Source organism: Spermophilus citellus (genome assembly GCF_964194105.1).
Source record: "Spermophilus citellus genome assembly, chromosome: 17".
Taxonomy (NCBI): domain Eukaryota; kingdom Metazoa; phylum Chordata; class Mammalia; order Rodentia; family Sciuridae; genus Spermophilus; species Spermophilus citellus.
This window is the reverse complement of record NC_138199.1, coordinates 12,942,841-12,957,342: the sequence shown is the minus strand read 5'-3', so window position 1 is coordinate 12,957,342 and position 14,502 is coordinate 12,942,841.

Genomic DNA, 14,502 nt, shown 5'->3' with positions numbered 1-14,502 from the left:
CCTTTAGTGGTTATACATGATCTTTATCTTTTAACAATAGTCACCTCCGTGTCTTCCAAAGTTTTACATTTTTAGATAGTCAAATCCATTTTTCTTTTATGATTTCTGTTTTTAATATTATACTAAAGATGATCTTCACCTCAAGATTTTATAAATATTTATTTATATTTCGTGACAGTAGTTTTTTCCTTCCTGCATTTAGTTCATCTAGAACCATGCTGCTTGCTATAGTTGATGTTAACCACAAATGACCATATAAATTTAAGTTTAAGTTTTGATCCACTGAAATTGAAAAAAAATTTTTTAGTGCACTAGCCCTGTTTTAAATGCTAAAATACTCAGTAACCACTTGTGGTTAGTAGCTACCATATTGGACATCACAATTATAGAATATTTCCATCATCATAGAGGGTTCCAATTTCAGTGCTGAGCTGGAATTTATTTTGTGAATAATGGGAAGGGTAGAGAATCCAATTTTTTTGTTATTATTTTTCAAATACTTTGTTATGGCCTGGATCTAGAATGTTCCCCAAAGATTCATGTGTTGAAGGCTTGGTCCCCAATGCAATAATGCTCAGAGGTGGGGCTTTGGGGAGGTGATTTGATCATGAGGGCTCTAACCTTGTAGTGGATTAACTCATTAATCAGTTCATAGTTGAATGGGCTATTAGGAGGTAATGAAAACTACTAGAAGTAAGACCTAGTTGAAAGGACTAGGTCCTTGGTGGTATGTCCTTGGGGACTATATCTTGTTCCCTGACTCCTACTCCCTGCCTCCCAGATGCCAACTCTGCTTTACCGCACCCTCTCCTCCATGATGCTTTGTCCCACCACAGGCCCACAGCAATGGAGCCACTGACCATGGACTGAAATCCCTGAAACAGTGAGCTAAAATAAATCTTTCCTCCATTAAATTGCTTTTCTTGGGTATTTTGTCATAGTGACAGAAAGATGATTAACACAAAGTTGTTCCAGTACCATCTTTGGAATAATCCATCACTTTGATACTGATTTGAGATGCCACATTTATATTAATAAGCCTAATAATAATATACTTGGGTCCACTTCTGTACTTTCCTATTCTATATCTTTGTCTAATTCTTGCTAGGATCACACAATTTCAACCACAGTAATTTTACAGTATGTTTTAATGTTTAGTAGAGCAATATCTTTCTCTTTTCTCATTATTAGTCTTTAAAAAAATCTCTGGCAATTCTTACTCTTCTATTTTTAGACAAACTTAAGAATCATTTTGCAGTTTGGAATTTAAATTGTATCCATAAAATTAGTCAACTCATGAAGGACTTTTATCTGGTATCTGTTTTTGCTCAACTTCCTGTACTTCCCATCAAACTCTACAGTCTAACTAAACTTAGCCATGTGCCCTTCCATGAATGCACACTCTGCCCTTTGTCACCGTGTACTGTGTCTTTTACCTGGAACTCGCTCCTCTGACTGATCCACTTGGGACTTTGACTCATTCTCTGAGCTCAAAACTCCCTTTCTCTGTGAAGTCCTTTTTGATGCCTCTGGACAGATGGAGGGCTGTATCTACACCTACATCTATTAATAATGATCATCTTATCATTTTACATCAGTTTACACGTCTGTCTTCTCACTATGATGAGCAATTTGAGAATGAGGACTGCATCCTTTCAATTTTGAATTCTTACTACCTACCAATAGTACTTGGGCTTAAGGTGGTCACTTAACCAAAATGAATAAAAGGGCATATAGATCCTCTGGAAAGTTGGCTGTGATGTGCCATGGAAGGCCTTGACCCCAGACATTGGTGGGTGTGGAGCTGGCTAGGGCTAGGACAAAGCTGTACTGTGTTCTTTTAATTTACCAATGATGTGCTAAGTGACAGGCGGAAGTCATGGAGAGCCAGAGAACTAGTAAAAAAAACCAAAGAAGGATTCAAGGTAAACAGTAGAGGCCTGAATAAGCGTGGTGGCCAAGGCTGGGAAAGGAGGGGACATTGTTACGGAATGACACAGGGTTAGGATTGTCAGTAGACCATAGGCAGAGTTAAAAATGTGACCAAGAACCTAACAGGATCTTTCTGCAATTTGTTCCCTAGGACCTTTCAATACCTATAGTATTTTGTGTCATTCACAAACACAAGGAGGTTTTACTATCAAATCTAAATGAGTGATTAGAATATCACCACTGATGGTTCTAGAACAAGCTGAGTTACCTTACTCAAGTTGCTTAACCTCCTTGTAACTTTTTCCTCATCTGCAAAGTTGGAAGCATAGTTGTACCTCCTTTCGAGGGCTGCGGTGGGGATTCAGTGACTTAATACTTGGGACATGCTTCGAGGAAAACCTCGTTCAATAATCCAGGCTATTTTAAAGATTATTATTCGTACATTCCCATCCAGAGAAAAATCCATTTATCTTGCCCCTAAGAAGGTAGCTCCTTACCTGTGATAAAGAAAGGTCATCCACCCACTTCAATCTAATGTATGAAGTATGATATGTCAAGAGCTTTGTAATGTTGTGAACAACCAATAAAAAATAAATAAATAAATAAATAAAATCAGAGAACCTGAAAAAAAAAAAAAAGAAAGGTCATCCATCCAGTGGCTAATGGAGCTTTATATAGGGCAACTCCTCAAAGGCTTTTTGAAGGCATGAACATATGCATGCAGTTGGGGAAAAAGACTATTTTTCCTTCACCAAGTCAGGTTCAAGAATATAGCTCATTCTGATTAGTGGTGTAACTGGTAAAAACTTAGTCTGAGAGGCAAAGTGGATGAAACTAAGGAGAGATGGAACTTTTGCTATATGTAGGGTGTGATCAGGGGGAGGATGGGCCCACATAGATGAAAGAGAAGAAAGAGGCCATTTAGGGAGGCAGGAGCAGGGCAGGATGCCATTTGCCCACAATGCTCTAGGGTGGGTAAGCTTCGTGCTTCCGTTATCCACAGGGAGGATGTGAGCTGGAGAGGGAGGAATTGGAAGTTGAGCCTCTCTTGTTTTTATTGCACCCAGAGAGTGATTTAGGAGGAACTGTGAAGTCCCTGTTAGTTAGCCAGAAACTGCTATTGCCAGCAGATTTTAACCACAAGGGTCCAGGTCAAAGGCATCTCATCCTGGCTAGACATTGCTTTGTAGAATCCTCAGAGTCTTTGGGCCCCTGTGTAGCTATTGAGTTAACTTCATCCATTCTTGTCATTTTTAATCGTTAATTTTTGTTTTTTGAGCCATGGTCTGTTTTGTTGCTCAGATTGGCCTCAAATTCCTGGTTTCAAGCAATCCTCTTGGCTCAGCCTCCCAAGTAGCTAGAGGCACGTGCCACCACATCCAGATTCTTCCCATCAAACCTGCCATCTTTCCCATAAAGAGAGTGAGATATGTTAGTTACAGCTCTGATTATCTTGTGAGAAGAAAGTAAAATATTCCAGGGTGTCTGTTATAGATTACACCACCTTCCTTCTGATGAAAGGGAGTCATTCCACAGTGTTTATTATTGAAGGCGAGAGGTGCCGCCATCCATACCAAAGCTTCTTTGGGTCCTTCTTGGGGATGGAAGTTCAAGTGGCAATGCCTAATGCCAATGTACTGAGTCTGTGGAACTATTCTGGAACTCTCCATCCATTCAACCCTTGCCTTCAGCTTGCCTTTCTCAGTCCTACAGGATAGACTCTGACTTTAAGGTCTTTGGTTAGCTCTGCCATGTTCACGAGAGGTCACACTAACAGTTAATGCCTTTGTGCTGAAACAAGGTCTCCACTGTGCCTCTCTGGGTGAAAACAAAAATCCCTAGACACAGAGTTGACTTCCAGAAAAGGCTCCCGTGCTGTCAGCCAACAGACTCCAGAGTTAATCGAATCCAGATGTGAGTTCTTTCACTCAAATATATTACAGGTCACACATTTATTTTTTGAAAGCACCTATAACAACAATTAAAGTCATAAAATGTGTTTTCCCTAGATATTTTCTAACTAGTCGACCAAGCAATCGAGTCTGATAAGTTGGGGCAAACCGATGCCAAAATCAACATATTTGCTTTGTTAGAAATCTGCAGAATGTGTCTGTCTGCTGAGGTGTGCTCCGGTCAGGCCAGGGACAGCTGCCAACATACAAACAGTTTCCTAAAATATCTTGTACATGTAGGAATGATAAGCAGACTCTATAGATTTGTGGCTGAGAGGTGGAGAGAGAAAAGCCTGGGGGAGAGAAATAGAATGAGTGGCATTAAACATAATTTGTGTAATTTGGCAGATACTTCCTGTGTTTAAAAAAAAAATGGCGTCTATGAAGAATTCAGCAACTGCCCACACTTTCTCCATACCAGTATCATTGCAGCGTTGAAATGCTAGACTGATGGCCATCTCTGGGAAGAACCACCAGCAAATTCACAGGTTGTTTTTTCCTCTAAAGGACAAAGGATCTCTGGGAGAAGTTGTCAGGACTGACTGGCCCTCTGCCCCTGAGCAGCCCTCTCATCCGGGTGCTGATTGCCTGTTCCTCCTGGTCTTGAGTTCATGGAAACTGATGCTAACCGCCAGCAAGCAGGGGCCTCCTTGTCCTCATGATCACCTTCTGGCTTTGGGGCTTGTTCCTTTACTTCCTGGCACCTAATTCCATTACAACAAATTTCCTATTTTCCAACACTAGACTCCAAATGCTCTCTGGTTATAGTCCCTTTTCTTGGTGTTTGGCTTTCACATTCACTTTGGGAACTCTTCTCAATGCTGATTGTCTTTGAGATTCAATCTCCATTCTTTCTGTCAACCATTTCCACTTGGGGAAATGTCCCTCTGCGCTCTCAGTCCTGTGTCTCACTGGGATTAACACCTGCCCCTCTCCCATACACACGCCCTACGTACCTTGGAGGGTGTGTACTTGGACCTTGCCAAAGGATAATGATGAATTCAGTGAAGGTTTTAGACTTTGGGCCTTTTCCTTTTAAAAATTAATTTAGGTCTGGCATACCTATAATCCCAGCAACTTGAGAGGCTGAGGCAGGAGGCTTGTAAATTTGAGGGTGACCTTGGCCATTTAGGGAGATCTGGTCTCAAAAAGAAAAGTAAAAAGAAAGAACTGGGGTGTAGCCCAATGGTAAAGCACCCCTGGGTTCAATCTGTAGTACCTCCCAAATTAATCTAAAGGTTAATGCAATCACATGATTCTCCCCACAATATAAGAAGTTACACAGCAATAAGAAACTATGAGTCTACACATTAAAAGGCGAATAAATTGAAAATTTAATAAAGAATAAGTCATTTACATAGTCTCAAAGTACTGCTCTACAAAGTATTTGTTGGTTACAAAGGGAAAAGGAGTAACTTTACAGTGCAGAATCCTGGCAGACACCACATTAATACAGTGATTAATGGTAATGTCATCAGTAACAGTTGCCCCCCAAATTGTGTGCTGCCTGATAGACGAAATAAGGATATCATCTATAACTTCTGTGTGATTTCCGCCAAAGATTCATATCCTGAGTCTAACCACGAGGAAAATCAGACAAACTCAAATTAAAAATCATTGGGGTTGGGGATATAGGTCAGTTGGTAGAGAATGCTTGCCTCATGACTGAAGCAGTCCAAAGACAATCTGTGATTATGAATTGGGTCCCTTTTGTTATAATAGACATTATTGGGACACTGAGTGAAACTTGAATGGTGAAAATGTATCAGTATTAATTTCCTGGTCTTGTTGATTGTATCTGGTTATGTCAGAGAATATCCTTGCAGGAAGTATACACTCAAGTATTCAGAGGTGACAGGGCCATCATATCAACATCTACTTTCAAATGATTCAGAAGAAAAAAAGATATTTGTGCCATATTTGCAGTTTTTGTAAAAATCTAAGATTGGTTCAAAATGAAAACTTTGTTTCAGGTTATCTAATCCCTGACCCCCAACTGCCTTGGCCTTCTTCTGAGAACATGTAATCAGGTAGAACAGGTAATCAGGTAGAACAGGTAATCAGGTATATTCTTTAGAGATTTTTTTTCCTTAATGTATATATACAAATGAATAAGCCAATGCATACAATTTAAGAGGTGCCCTTTAGCCAGGTGTGGCGGCACATGCCTCTAATCCCAGCAGCTTGGGAGGCTGAGGCAGGAGGATAGTGAGTTCAAAGCCAGCCTCAATAACTTAGCCAGGCCCTAAGCAACTCAGTGAAACTCTGCCTCTAAATAAAATACAAAAAGGGCTGGGGATGTGGTTCAGTGGTTAAGCACCCTGGGTTCAATCCCTAGAACCAAAAAAAAAAAAAAAAGAGGTTCCTTTTGTTTATTTATTTATTTATTTTTGCAGTGTTGGGGATGGAACACAGGGCCTCGTATGCTAGGTGAGCAGTCTACCACTGAGCTGCATTCCTATCCTAAGAGGCATTCTTTAATACAGGTGCCCCTGAATCACAATCTGCAAGAGGATCTTGAAAGCTTGTCAGGGCTCAAGGTACAAAATACAACAAACCCAGCTGTGGGTACCTTGACCCTCATCTCCATGGCTCTCAGGGATTCCTAGCCTGGCGGTGTGGAGCATCCAGCCCACAGCTGACTTTATTCAGGTCAGCAATTTATACTCTTAACTCAATTATTTTTCTCTGTTCTGTTAGTAAGCCACACGACTTTGTAGACGTAAATGGGATTCTACCATCTACCATGGTGACTCTAGTTACTAACAATGTATTATATATGGTGTACCTAAAAATTGATAAGATAGTAGATTTTATCAGGTATAGGGGTGCAGTTAGATAGGAGGAATTACTTCTAATTAGCATAGAATAATACTAGCATGTTCTATATAGCATAGTAGTGTAACTCTGGTTGACAACAATTGATTGAATGTTTCAAAATAGTTAGTAGATGGACTGGGGCTGGGGATTAGGGGCAGAGCGTTTGCCTAGAACCAGAATCCCTGGGTTTAACCCCAGCACTGCAAAACAAACAAGTAAAAAACAAAAGTCATCCAAACCTCAAAAAAAAAAAAAAAAACCCAAAAAAACAAAACAAAAAAAAAAATAGCCATTAAAGAGGGTTTTTAATGTTTCCACCAAAAAGAAATGTGCTAGAAATGTGCTAGATATGTCAAGAACCCTGATATGAGCATTACCGTTTCATATATATATATATATATATATATATATATATCTCCTACTGTACCCCCAGAAATATGTACAATTACTAAGTTTCAATTAAAAATAAAATTATATTTTCAAAAAGATAATTAAATGTTCTTACCACACCGGCACATACATTTCACAGTGTATGCATATATCCACGTATCCTGTCATACACCATAAAGGTATAGGTTTCTCTTGTCAATTATCCAACAAGAAAGCTGGAAAATATGTTTTTGGAAAAATGAATAAGTAAGAAAAGATTTCTATTCAAATAGTTCATCTTCCAAAGGTCTCCAACCCATGGGAGGAAAAAAGATCTAATCTGGTGACATGGCAATTGTTTTTTGAGAGCAACACTTCAAAATTTTCAATTTTCTTGAAACTATATTTAATGAACATCAGGTAACTTCAAACAAATACAGTCACTAATGATTTTGTTTCTGTTCTAGATTAGGATAGAGATAAGGAAGCGAATAGTGACTGTGAGAGAGAAGCAAATGGAGAGAAAATTTCATGATGGCTTGGATGCCCGTGTCCTTGTTGGGCTCCTGACTTTACTGGTCTCCAGTAAAAGTAGATAATGCTCTGACTAGGGGTGTGGAGATAGGGATGCTTCCCCTTCAGGACTCAGTTGCAGATGCCTTTCCACAGCCTCTTAAACTGTGGTAGAGCATGACTGACTGATTGATTTAATCTCACTCATTATGATTCCTCATCTGCTCTGCATTTGAGAACTAAAGTCTTCCCATGAAGAAATTCTGAGTGTACAAATTCTTTATTGTTGGAGGCCTGCTCCTAGGCTCTTGGTATGGATACTTAGTGTTTAAAATTCCTCAAAAAGATATCCTGTTATTATTATTATTATTATTTTTTCAATCCATAGTTCCTCCCTATGACTCTGACCATGTTCATGGTTCTGCCCACTGGTCAGACCTTGGATGACCCTCCCATCTGTTCACACTCTTTTGTCATCTGCTGGCTTGGAATGAACTTGGTCTTTCAAGGTCCTAACTTCTTAGGGAAGCAGGGACTCTTGTTTAACCATTCATTCAACAAATATATTCAGAAGATTTTATGCGTGCCTGGCATTGGCTAAACACTGAGGACAGGATGGAGGCAACATGAGGACACCCTTATGCTTATCATGGATCCTTTTAAAAGTCACGGAAGACAAGAATTCATATCAAACATGAAAATACAGTCACGTGCCACAGAAGGACATTTGGGTCAATAACAGACACTATAGATGGCTCTGATCCCATGAGATGATAATGGAACTGAAAAATGCCCATCACCTAGTGACACTGTAGCATTGTAATGTCACGTAGCAAGGCTTTACTCATGTGTTTATGACGATGCTGGTATAAACATACCCATTGTCCTGTAAAAGCAGAGCAAAAATGATGATGTACATAGTATTTGCTAATGATAAAATGACTTCGTTGCAAATTTATGTATTTACTATACTATACCTTTTATTTTTCTTTTAGAGTGTATTCTTTCTACTTGCAAAAAAAAAAAAAAAAAGAGTAAACAGTACGCCAGGCAATGCTTCCCCTGCTGTGTCCCTCCATCACCTAGGGAAGCCATGTGCGTGACTGACCCAGACAGTTTGGTTTTCATGAATACTTTATGATGTTCAAATAATGACAGAATCGCCCAACAGTGGATTTCTCGGGGATGTATCCGATCGTTAGTGACATGTGACTATATAATTACAATGGTCGTAAGTGCTATGAAGTAGATGTCCTGAGGGCCATGACAAAGTCTATCATTTCAGAGATTCCTGACTTAACTTGAAGAGAAAAATATGACAAGAGAGGAGGGGTGGAAGTGACACTGGAGGATGGGAGGTTTTAAGAGAGGGAGAGAAATGTATAAAGGCAGGGGAAAATTCTGGATGCTTTCCTTGAACAAAAAGCATCCAGACTGAAGTGCAAAGTGAGCAGAACAGTGGAATAGATGAGGCTGAAGGGATGAGACAGAGTCCAGATCTGTGGGCTCACGGAGCCGCATTGTGGGAGACCAACCTCTCACTTGAAGGAGTTAACTCCCCTGCTGGGCGATGTGGCCTCAGGCACCCATGCTGCTAGACTGCCCTGCTTTTCTAGGATTCTAGTGACTTGTGTCTTCCTGCCTAGGCGTGTCTTCCTACAGCCCCATGGGTGGAGCGTGCTCACCTGTTCCTTTGTAATATAACTCCTTGCCCTGTTTAGGGTAGAATCTTCCATGGAAGTGCCATGTTCTCTTACTGTGCCCTTGGGTGTGGCCTACCTAGATGTCAGTCAACCTGCTGACAGTGGACATCATGAAGATAGACTCAGCCCCCTGAAACTTGACCCCTTCTCCTCAATAAAAGGGGTCAGCGGTGTTCTCTCTCTCTCTCTCTCTTCTGCAGATCCTTAAGGTCAGAGGAGCCATCACAGCGACCCCAAAGAAAAAGGTATTTGTGTCTCTTGTGAGGTTATTTTGAGCAGCCCAGTCAGCCCAGTTCAACTGGAGTAACCCCTGAGCCTTTTAGTTGCGAACAGAAAGTCAAGGTCTTCATTCTCCAGGGGTGGGTGCCACTGAAAAACTTTCAACAGGATAAATAGCCTGATTCAATTTAGGTTTTGAACAGATCGTAAGAGACAAATAACTCAATTAACCCCAAATAACCCAGATTTGCATAGACACTTAACTAAAGTTATTTGGAAGGAAAATAACCACATGAAAAAATGTACAGGGGCTGGGATTGTGGCTTAGTGGTAGAGCGCTCGCCTAGCATGCGTGGGGCCCTGGGTTCGATCCTCAGCACCATGTAAAAATAAATGAATGGAATAAAGGTATTGTGTCCAACTACAACTAAAAAAAATAAATATTAAAAAAAGAAAAAATGTACAACATCACCAGACATTAGGAAAATACAAAAAAATTTAAAAACCACCACAACAATGAAATATTTCATTTGAGTGGCTACAATCAAGATTGACAATATTGAGTGTTGATGAGGATGCAAAGAAACAGAAACCCTCAGTCATTGCTGGCAGGAATTTAAATGATCCAGCTACTTTAGAAAATAGTTTGGCGGGGGCTAGAGTTGTGGCTCAGTGGTAGAGCGCTTGCCTAGCACATGTGAGGCACTGGGTTCGATTCTCAGCACCACATTAAAAAATAAATAAATAAAGATATCATGTCCATGTACAACTAAAAATTAAAAAAAAAAAAAGAAAATAGTTTGGCAGTTCCTTACAACCACACACTGCCTAATGACATTTCAGTCATTGACAGAAGTCCTATAAGGTCATATTGCCTAGTGACATTATATGCATCTTAGTTTAAGTACATTCTAGGTTGTTCACACAATGATAAAGTCACCTAGTGATGCATTTCTCAGTGTGTATACCTGTTATTTAGTGAAATGTGTCTATATTTTAAGAAACTTATGCAGAACCCAGCAATTCCACCTCTAGAAAAGTATTCCAAAGAAATTTAAGTATATGTCTTATATAAATATACAAGTATAAGACTTGTAGGAAATATTCGTAGCAACATTTTTCATCATATATACCCAAACTGGAAGCAACCTGACTGCCCAAATACTGATGAACAGGTTGAATGATAAGTGGTAGATCCATAAGATGGAATACTAGAGAGTAATAGTATGAATAGAACATTAGATTAGTATAAGGTACTGACACATTCCCCAACATGGGTGAACCTTAAAAATATTATGCTAAGTGAAAGCAGTCAGACACAAAAGACTACATATTGCATGATTATATTTATATGAAATTTCTAGAAAAGAAAAGCAGTTCTAAGATTGGACTCTGGTGATGGTTGCACAACTGTATAAATGTACTAAAGCTTATCTACCTATGTTCTTAAAATGGGTGAATCTTACGGTGGGTGAATGATGCCTTCGTAAAGTTGTTTAGAAAGAACAAAAGATCAGAGCTGGGGATGTGACTCAATGTGTCAAGCACTTAGTAGAACGCTTGCTGAGCATGTGCAAAGCCCTGGGTTTTGGTCCCTAGTACAGCAAACAAAAACAGAACAAAAGAACAAAAGGTCAGGTCATTCTGTGTAGAAAATAATTTAGGGGGTTGAGAGCAAGGTTAAAGATAGAAGACCATCTAGAAATCTTGGAGTGCCTCTGCTTGGTATTTTTGAATTCTAATCTCCAGAAATCAAATCCTGCTTAAAATAATAAACACAAAAACCACATCTTCCCAGTTGAAGCCAGAGGAGTGCCCATTTACACACTTTGGCTTGGCTGGCACAGACTGACTGGAGGAAACCACAACACTGACCAAATGCTTTCAGGTTGTGTGGACTTCACGGTTTCTCCAAGAACCAGGGGTGGGTATCTGCTTTATTTATATTGTTCATAGTTGAGCAGAGAAAGGGTCCATTCTGGCAAATTTTGTTTTATAACTATAAATGGAAATATCCATTTCTTGAGGCAGAAAATTGCTTCCCAATTCTTAGATGATAGTCCTCACTGCTATTACCTAAAATTTTCAAAATTTCTAAGAACCCAACCCTCCAAGGCATATCTTAAAGACCCATTGATGGAGTTTTAGGATATTTCCATTTCTTTTGGGGGGGACTGAATCCAGGGGTGCTCAACCACTGAGCCACATCCCCAGCCCTATTTTGTATTTTATTTAGAGAGGGTCTCACTGAGTTGCTTAGTGCCTTGCTGAGTTGCTGAGCCTGGCTTTGAACTTGCGGTCCTCCTGCCTCAACCTCCTGAGCTACTGGGATTACAGGTGTGCTGCCACCATGCCTAATGGATATTTCCGTTTCTATCCTCCCTCTTACTCTTTCTCTTCTTTCTCTCAATTCATCTTTCCCATGTCTTTTCTCTCTATTTTTGGTAAAATGTTTTTTCTCCTGGCTCCATTATGGCTGGTTTGTCCTTCACAATTGTGGGCCCTGGGCCAAAAGTACAAATGGAGGCTTGCACTGCTCTATTTCTAAATATTTAGAAGGTTGTTAACCATAACATCAAACTGTTAAATAAAATAAGTTTTTGTCTCCTGTTTTGACATTTAACTTCATAAACACTAGAGAAGGCCAGGTTTGAATGCAGAATTCTCATATTTCCTTGAAGATCATGCGACTCTATGGAAACACAGAGACCCAACATCAGATCAGCCTTCTTTTTGGATCCCTGGCTCCATCCTATACTCCAAGGGACCTCATGTACACAGCTCAGAACACCCCAGCCAACATGTCTCACCTCCACCCTCTTATACTCTAACCCCTACAAAGATCCTCACCTTGGCCATCCTGGGGTGTAGAGCTCTGTACTACTCTGATGCAAGATCCACCCTGGAGGGGAGGGAGCAGGCCAATGGAGGCTCTGGAAATAGGCTTGGGCCATTCAGGCAGGAAGTTTGGAGAACCAAATGTTGGAACTTGTCGTCTAAAATGAGGAACGCTGGACACACACAAGTCACCTTGGCACAGAGGAATCCTTTATCCTTTGGAAATGGCAGGAGAAGCAGGGCTGGCAGAGGGGAGGAGCTGTTGCCCAGGTCCAAGGGGGCAGTACCGGTTGTCTTGATAAATTGTATTACTAGATTTCCTGATATTCATTCACCCTTGTGATTTTGGAATAAATCCTGCTTAGTCATTTTTTTTTTATATATACCGCTGGATTCCATTTGCTAATGTTCTACATAGGAATTTTCCATCCATATTCATAAGTGAAATTGATCTCTAGTCTTTTTTATTGCAATAACATTGTGAGGTTTCAGTATCAGGGTTATGCTAGTTTTGTAAATTGAATTGGGAAGCTTTCCATCATTTTCTGTTCTGTAATAGTTATTTTGTTCCTTTTAATATGTGAGACATTTGTAAAAACATTCTCGTAAAAAATTCAAACCATACAGAAAAAGCAAACATTTCCCTTGATTTGCCCCTTCATAGTCTAATTCCCTGCCTATAAAACATCACTGTTATCCATCTGTTGTATATTCTTCCAGAACATTGCACTTCCATACATACATACATACATACATACATACATACGTACGTGTACATATGTGTAATTTGTGTTCCCTTTATTACATAGATGGGATTATGCTCTGCATACTAAATTGCAGATTTTTGTGTTTTGCATGTTTTTTAAAATTCAAATTTATGTCTTGGAGAACACACTGTGGCAGTACATGTGAAACTATCTCGTCCTTCTGAAATGTTGCATGATATTCCACAGAATGGATATTTTTATTGAAAACTATTCCCTCTTGAGGAATATTTAAGTAATTTTCAATTGTTCATCTTTATCATGCTTTATTGAATACTTTCCTACAGCAGTTATTACTGCTTGATTTTCTCCTACTTGGTCATTTCTTTATTAGATTGTTCATTTGTTTATTGCTCTGTCTCCTTCCCATGGAACTTCAACTTCTTCAAAGCAAAAAAAAATCTTTTTTATTCTGTTCCTTCTATCCATAAATTGTGTCGGGCACATAGTAGGCACTCAAATATATACTGAAGAAATGAAGGATGAAGATACCATCTTTGTTCCTGAACCAAACATGCTATCATTTCTTCAGACTACATATTAAAAATGGAAGTGCTGAGCCAAAGAATGTAGGAATTTAAATTTAAATAAATATGAATTGACCTGCAATCTGACCAATTCATATTTGCCTAAGTCGCACACAAGAGAATCAACTTCATCACTCTCTTGCTAACATATGCTATTTAAAAATTTCTGACAATTTATTTATTTTTGCATCTTATTGCTGTTTAGCCTGCACTTTAAAAAATTATTTATCTATCTAGTTATTTATTTTTGGTACCAGGGTTTAAACCAGGGGTGCTTCACCACTGAGCCATATCCCCAGTGCTTTTTTATTTTTTTATTTTATTTTTAATTTTTTTATTTTGAGGGTCTTGCTAAATTGCTGAGTCTGGCCTCAAATTTGCAATCCTTCTGCCTCAGCCTCTCAAGTTGCTGGGATTACAGGTGTGTGCCACCATGTCCAGCTAGATTGCACTTCTTTGATTATCACAGCTGTGGGTCATTGTCTTAGTGTGTTTTGTCCCCATTATAACAAAATATTTGAGACTTCGTAATTTATAAAGAACATATGTGTAGTTCTCATAGTTGTGGGGACTGGAAAGGTCAAGATCAAGGTGCTAGCAAGTTTGGCTATCTTTTGAGTTTCGAACCTCTGCTTCTTCTACATCTTCCGGAGGGGGTGGGGACCTCCATCCTCACATAGCAGGAGGGATGGAAGGGTGAAAACTGGCTAGCTCCTTCCATCAAGCCCCTTTAATAAGAACATTAATCTCATCATTAGAATGGGGTCCTAATGATCCAAATGCCTCACCTCAGACCCCACTTCCAACACTGTTGCATTGAGGATTAAGTTTCCAACACATCAGTTTTAGGGGACACATTCAGACC